The sequence below is a fragment of the Talpa occidentalis genome, unplaced genomic scaffold, assembly GCF_014898055.3.
Source record: "Talpa occidentalis isolate TD23 unplaced genomic scaffold, MPIMG_talOcc4v2.1 talOcc4.4, whole genome shotgun sequence".
NCBI lineage: Eukaryota > Metazoa > Chordata > Mammalia > Eulipotyphla > Talpidae > Talpa > Talpa occidentalis.
In genome coordinates, this window is record NW_023604295.1 from 31,261,571 (window position 1) to 31,269,435 (window position 7,865).

Genomic DNA, 7,865 nt, shown 5'->3' on the forward strand with positions numbered 1-7,865 from the left:
GTTATTAAGAAGATGGTTTGATGCCTTCTCCAACCTCTGCAGTTTCTCCACAGGGAAGTGGCTTATCCCTTAGTCTACATAGCTGGAGGCAGATTCCAGGGAATCACTAATGCCCCTGGTATCACTTCTTTCCTTTTATTCATCCAAGGTTGAGTTTTACAAGGGGAGTAGGAGGGCCTTAGAACAGAAAGCAATTACAACTAGCCACTACAGATGGCCTGTCCCAGGTCTCTGGGTCCACTAGGGGGCTCCACTCCCAGCCAGGAGGCCATCTTCTTCCTGTCTGCCTGATCATCCTCACCTTCCATGGAGATACGTTGGTGTCATTGGTGTGAGTGTTGGCCTTCCCATGTGGGTCTGATCCCAAGGTCCATGTAAGTGGCTCTTCCATGAGATGAGTGTACATCTCTGATGAGTCACTTAGGAAAGAGGTCTGGTCTTAAGCAGGTAATATTAATTTGAACATGATACCTTCTCCATGCATCCTGCACAATTCCCCTAAGAGGGACAGGGTCTCTCCCTACCTTGTCTCCTATGGCCCTTTCTCAGAACTTGTCAACAAATCCACATCACACTCTATTTTATATAATCAAGATCTATGGGCAGCTCTGCCTGCCTGAGACGATGGGGGTGGTACTTTTTTTTTTTCCACAAAACTTTTCCCATTGCAAAACTGTAGTGGCAGCTCTCCTGCCCACCTGTGACTATCTAGGTGCCTCATTTTTTCTTTCTCCTTTCCTATAATAAGCCTGTCCTTGCAAAATAAAAGAAAAAAAGATTTTATGATCACGACATGTCTTCCTTTTTTTTTAAATGCAACATACAAACTTGAATAAACAAAAGTAACAGGCAAAGTCACACAGGCATTTATATTAAGAAAAATATCTGGGGCCTCCCCGGTGGTGCAGCGGTTGAGCACTGGGTTGCGAAGCTGCGCACAGCCTCTGCAGTGTCGGTTCGATCCTCGGCCACTGGGTGAGGGTCCCACATGGTGCGCAGAACTCTCCTGCTACCTGCTGCTCCCCTCAGCAGTGTACTTCGTGAGTTTGCCTGTTCTGTTTTCCATTCTGGCTCTGGTGAATTCTCTCACCCTCCCGCGCTTCTGACTGTATCCAGTGCTTGTATAAATAAATAAATAAATAAATAAATAAATAAATAAATAAATAAATAAAACTTAAAACAATATATATCTGACTACAAGAAATTTTGTCTTAAACATCTTACAGTAACTTACTCACAGTTGCATATGACTGAGTCCTGTTGCTCTGAAGAACACAGTTCATTATACTACCTTATAGACACATATGCAATAAATTTTTTTTTTAATTATTTATTTATTTATACACGCACTGGGTACAGTCAGAAGGGCGGAGGTGAGAGAATTCACCAGAGCCAGAGCAGGGAGCAGAGCAGGCAGAAGGACTGAAGTTCACTGCTGAGGGGAGCAGCGGGCGGCAGGAGAGGTCTGCGCGCCATGTGGGACCCTCCTCCGGTGGCCGGGGAGCAGCCGGGGATCGAACTGGCGCTGCAGAGGCTGCGGGCAGCTTTGCAACCCAGCGCTCAACCGCTGCGCCACCGGGGAGGCCCCATATGCAATAAATTTTAAAAAGACTTAGTTGAGGATCCCAGATATACTTCATTTTTGTTGATCTTTGGGAGGAGATTGTCTGGGGAGAATGTGTGGTTCTGGCTCATTGGACATCAAGTGTCCTCTGCTTCTCTTCAGACATCACATGGGTTTTGGGCACTTGTTTGGAAAGTCCTCTGGGTAACATGACATGCCAGCACTCGTAGTGCTTATCAAAGTACTTGTCCAGGTGATAAATTTTTTTGAAGGAGCTACAGGGGAGTGAAGAGCAGGCACCAAGGGCCCCAAGACCATGTAAGTCCAAGGCAGCCACTAGAATCGTGTCTTCCTTTTTGTGCAGTGGCCCTTTGTTTCATTTTGTTTACCTCTGTTAAGCAGCACAAATTATTCCTTTTGCTCAGTCCAGGCCATATTGTTATCCTTGATCTGTACATTGTCCTTTAGTCATTTGATTAACTTATTCTTTTTTAACTTTTTTTAACCTTTTATAGCCTATTCCTGCCTCTCATTTCTTCTCTCCTCAGATCATGATTTTACTGTTAATGGGCGTCTTTATTTGAATGTGTTCCTGCCAAATGGGTATTGTTGATTTATATGCAAATATTTTTCAAGTGAAAGGTATTATGTAATATACGTATCCTGTTTCCTCTGTTTTTACCTTCCAACCACTGCAGTGTGACATCAAACACCAGCCGTCTAACCTCTGCCTCACGCCCTTCATGAGACCTGCACCACTCTCTCTGCAATGGACACTCAGGTTGCCTTTAACTGCCGGTCACTGCCGAAACCTGCCACTAACCTCTTCACACGGGTTCCCTTTTGGAGTTCAATAAGGATCCACGGGGGTACATCCAGGATCAGGATTCCTAGGTCTTAGGGTGTGCATAGGACTCAGTTTGACCAAGTAGAGACCCCCAGAATCTAGCACCAGATTCCCTTCCAGAAAGGCTGTATCTGTCTACATTTCCAGCAATGATACACCACTGACTTCTATGTCACCAAATCCCTGCCAATTTATTATTATTGGTTTTCTAATGGTTTCCAGTTTGATAGGTGCCAAATGGCTATCTCAGGGAGGTTTGAATTGCTTTTCTGTGACTATCAGCTGATTTTGAGCATCTTATCACATCTTTTTTAGCTTCTTGGGATTTCTCATCTGGCATTTGCCTATCCTGGTTCTTCACCCATTTTTCTATTAAAGATGCTATTTTCTCCCCTTATTGATCAGCAGAATTTGTTTGTAAAGCCTGGCATGATTTTAATACCTTATCAGTTTTAGACCTTACAAATATCCTCTCCCTTTCCACCATTGCCTATTAACTTTCCCATAATGCTCTTTATAGAATGAAAATCCATCCCGGGCCTCCCGAGTGGTGCAGTGGTTGAGTGCTGGGTTGCGAAGCTGCCCGCGGCCTCTGCGGCGCCAGTTTGATCCCCGGCTCCCCGGCCACCGGAGGAGGGTCCCACATGGCGCGCAGACCTCTCCTGCCGCCCGCTGCTCCCCTCAGCAGTGTACTTCGGTCCTTCTGCCTGCTCTGCTCCCCACTCTGGCTCTGGTGAATTCTCTCACCCTCCCGTGCTTCTGACTGTACCCAGTGCCTGTATAAACAAAACAAACAAATAAATAAATAAAATAAAATAAAACATGCCTCTATAAAAAAAAAAAAAAAGAAAATCCATCCCTATGTAGTCATTTAATAAATCACTTTTCCCTATAATTTGAGCTTTTGAAACCTTAAGAATTTCTTTCATGTTCCTAGAACATAATATATTTTCCTTCACTTTCTTTACTAACTGTAGAGTTTTATCTTTCACATTTAGCTTGTAGCTCCATCTAGGGTCCACCTTTGTATGTAGTGTTTGGCTGAAATCCATTTTTATGTTTTCCATTGACCGAGTCAGTTTTCTCAACACTACCTACTAAATAATCCATCCTTTCCTCTTAGACTTTGTGCTACCACCTTTGTCACGCTAACTTCCCCTGGGCAGCAGGCCAACCATGGAGAAAGCTCTATACCGGCTCTGCATCTATTCCAGTCCCTGCCCAAGCCTATGCATGTCTCTCACTTCCACAGCTGTACAACAACCAATCTGGGGGACTTAGGGGAGCTGAATGACCCCCAGAGAAGGGCTCTGGTGCCAGCCTGCAAGGCTGGAGCTGATCCTGGCCCCAGTGAGGTTCAGAGAGACCATAGAGCTAAGCTGGGACTCTGGGGTTGGGCCTCCACAGCCAGAAGGGCCCGGATCTTGCCTGGTTTAGATCTCTGGCACTTGTCCCTGAGGAAGGATGCTCAGGCCTGGTGAGACAGAAACAGCTCTTCTTTCACTGGAGGCCAGCCCACAGGAGAATTCCTTGAGTTTGTAGGGTTCTTCCGTTTTGAAAGACCAGAATGGTATCCAGGGGGGCATCTCTCAGGGTATAAGGCAGTCATGCTGGGGTGTTCTAAGATGAGTTCAAGAAAAGGAGTAGGAAAGAAAAGAGCCCATTGGTTAGAGAAAAAAAGGGAGGAAGAGAACAGCCAAACATACCTGTATCTGACCAGCTAGAGCCGGGGTCAGGTAGTGATGAAATCCTTCCTTTCAGGTAGGGTCGTTAGCTGGGAATCTCAGAAACTCTCTGGTGGGTTTCAGCAGAAACAAGGTCCATTAAAGGAATCATTGGAAGGGTTAAGAGTGAGGGCAGAGTCTAGAGCCAGTATGTAAGGCCTCTGCCTGCTGCAAGGGAGGCTGCTGAGAGTGAACTTGGCTTTTTTAGCTCCTTATAGAGGGCTGAGCTCTCCCCTACTGCCCAGCACGTAGTGACCTATGAGATAGAGGAAGTGGATTCAGATGCTGAGCAGCCCATCAGAAAAACTCAGGTCCACTCAGGTCCTCCTCACCTGCACCCATTCATGTCCCCTGAACTTGTGGGCCTGAGCTGTGTCTGGGAAATAAGAACTTTAACTGCTAATAGCCCAGGATCGAAAGATCGCTCACACCCTAGGTGTCCCTGACAAGAGCCATTGTGCGAAGGAACAATATGGCCCCAAAGAGAATATTTGCTAAAAGAAGCATCTCCTACCACAAGCCTGTTCATCTCAAATCCTAAGGGTCCAAGTGACTTAGTGATTTCAGAATAACTGAGAAGCTGGTCCTCAACCTGACCCCACCCCAGCCCAACACTTAGGCAGTCTTGCTGCAGGGTCTAATGTGGTGTTCTCACAGAATGGTAGAACCCTACAGAGCTCAAAGAATTCTCCTGTGGGCTGGCCTCTCCAGTGAAAAAAGAGCTGTTTCCTTCCCACCTGATGTAAGCATCCTCCCTCAGGGAGAAGTGCCAGAGATCTAAACCAGGCAAGATCCAGGCCCTCCTGACTGGGGAGGCCCAGAGTCCCAGCTTAGCATGGAACCCCACCCACAATGGCAGTGGTAGTTCCACAGGTCAAAGCAGGGCAGGAAGACTACGACCCAGCTGGCTGCAGCTTCCTGGGGGTTGCTGAGGATGGAAGCTGCAGAATGAGTGCCCAGCTATCTTCTATCTTCCCAGCTGTCTGCCCCTGCCCAGCAGCATGCTGACAGAGCGGCATCCAGAGCTGGCTCTGGGTCGATTAGATCCCAGAGACTCCTTCAGAGCTGAAGAGAAACTCTGCAAGCCCCTAAGACCCTCTGTGACACTGCAAATGTTTGGGGCAAAGAGCCTTTAAAATGTGGATGCTCGTGTTAATCAGACAAGACTTGTAGGTCCAGGCTGGGGAAGCCTGACGTGCCAGTACCACGATCACAGTGAGAACACAATCATCACAGCAGATGATTCTGCTGTGATTAAGCATTAGCTTAATGGCTAGGAAGCATAGAGGCATTGGAGAAGGCACAGGGCACGGAGTGCTATTACCTAGAGGCCTCCTCCTGCCCCCTGTGAGCACTTGCAAAATGAGCCCACCTGCCCACCCAGGGTTGGGGCTCCATCATGTGTCTGGGGTGTGGAAGGGGCAGGTGGTCCATGCACAGAGTCCTGGGCCGTCCTCCTCAGGGCTGGGGCCCCTGCTCTGCTGGGGCTATGTCCTACCAACGGAAGTGGTGGCAGCAGGAACATCTGGAAGAGGTGGGGAAAGCAGCTGCCACCTTAATATTACCCTTCCTAAGTCCTTCTGTCCCTCGAGGACAAAGCAGATGGTAACAGTACACTGGGAAGGACCCAAGGGACTGATCCAACGCTACATGCCTGGGCAGCAGGCCCCTGGGTTTGGCACTCTTCCTGCTGAGCATGTGGTAGACATAATGAACCACATGGAACTGGGGTGGGCAGCCAAGCCTTGGTTCTGAGGTAGGCGTTCAGGGCCTGCTGTCCAGCTACCCAGCCGCTGCAGCTGTGTGGGATGATCACCTCCACCCACTGGATACCCCAGGCTTATGCCCCTGCCTTAGTGGCTGTGTGCTGGCACTGCCTCCACTCCTGGCACCATCACCACTCCTCCTGTGGAAGGGCAGGCGCCAGGTCCCACTGTGCCCAGCGGCCCCAGCACTGGAGCTGGAAAAGCTCAGGGTGGGGGGTCGTACTACTGGATGGGGCCATCCAGGTTCAGAGTTGTCTGTCCTTTGTGAATGACCACAGATGGGCAGACAGAATCATCCTGAGAGCCACCATGTGGTGAGCCTCATTCTTCTTTTCCAGGGTCTGTCTTGCTCTTGGGGTGGCTTCAGGATCTGTCTGTCATCTGTCTGTCTCACTGTGCGGACATGGTTTTCTAGCCTCTGTGGAAAATCAGAAGCAAAGATGAAGCCTTTCGCCTGACAGATCTGGAGGCTTCAGAGGCGGAACTGACGGGGTGGAGTGGAGGCATGAGAGCAGCGCATGGGGAGTGGGCCCTCGAACGCCACTTTCCTGTTTTCACAGGCACACTTAGGACCAGGGTATTTAGGGAGAAGCATGTGTGAAGGGCTGTCTCCGTGAGGACTCATCACAGACGACATGCTCGTGTGCCTGCATTTCTCTGTCCTTTCTGAAAACACTGTTAACAAGTCAAAACCCAAAACTGACTTCCGGCAATCCTGCTCTGGCAAGATGCAGCTCTCCTGCCCACCTGTGCCAAGCAGGCACCCCTCTTTTCCTTTCTCCTTTTCCTAATAAACCCGTCCTTTAAAAATGTTAACACACACACACACACACACACACAAAACCCTAACCTCTGGATACAGATGCTGCATGGGTGGAGTCTCTGTGCTGATCTGAAGAAAAAGTGGAAAGGAGAGAGTGGAGCAACATAGCTGGGCATGAGGGATCTCACGGTTCTTCTGTGCTCATTTTAAACGTGTATTTTTTGTTGGGGGATAACAAATACAGAAAAGTACCCAAGTGTGCAAGTACAGTAAATTTTCCCCAAATCACCTGTGGAACCAGCATCCAGTCAAGAAAAAGAACTCCACCGGAATCCCAAAAGCCCCTCAAGACTCCTCCCAGTCACCCCCCACATCCTGACTTCTGATGTGTGAGGTTAGTTTTGCCAGTCTGCGGACTTTATAGAAGTAGAAAAATACAATCATACTGGACTTTAAAGAAACGTCTCACACCCAACATTGAGAGTTTTGATTTGGGATGATCACATTCCTAATCATCATCCTCATATATAATAAAGCCTGCTGCACAAATAATTATCTTTTGTAAGTGTTTTTTGTTTTATTTCCTAAAGGGCAGAGGCAGGAAATCAATGAAAAGGGGCTGGATCCTAACCTCTGGGTCAGTGCAAAAGAAGAGCAAAGGGTGTTGCCCCAGAACCTGTTTGCAAGTGAGAACCCCGCATGGGCAGATTCAGACACTCAGTGGGGTTGGAATGTTCAGGAACCTTGACCAGCACGCTGGACTTCCCCCAGAGTGTGGGGGAAGCTTAGTCAACTTTGAATACACTGAGTCCTTATTTAACTTCCAACTGGTTCTTGGAAACTTTGGTTACAATCAAGATGATGTGTGACAAAACCAGTTTTACCACAGGCTAATCAATATAAATAAAAGTCAAGTTTATACAGCTTCTTTCTGGTCGCAGAAACATCACCAAACTTCTAAATAAAGACCCCAAACACTTCTAATACTAAACAGTAATTTGTGTTCATTCATTCATTTTCCAACCAGCTGTTCCATTCAGGGTGGTGGGTGACGGAGCCAGCTCAGGGTGCTAGGTGGGCATGCACCTGGAAAGGTCACCCTTCCATCAGAAGGCAGGGTGCCTCCACACCCACTCACACTGGGACAATCTAGACAAGCCAATAACCTAACATTCATATCTTTGGGGTGGGGGCAGGAACT

General features: G+C 48.0%; 1 pseudogene; it reads right to left on the minus strand.

Moving 5' to 3' along the window:
- Positions 1-1,636: 1,636 nt before the first annotated feature.
- Positions 1,637-4,481, minus strand: LOC119258070 (cyclin-dependent kinases regulatory subunit 2-like; annotated as a pseudogene).
- Between the last annotated feature and the right edge of the window lie 3,384 nt (positions 4,482-7,865).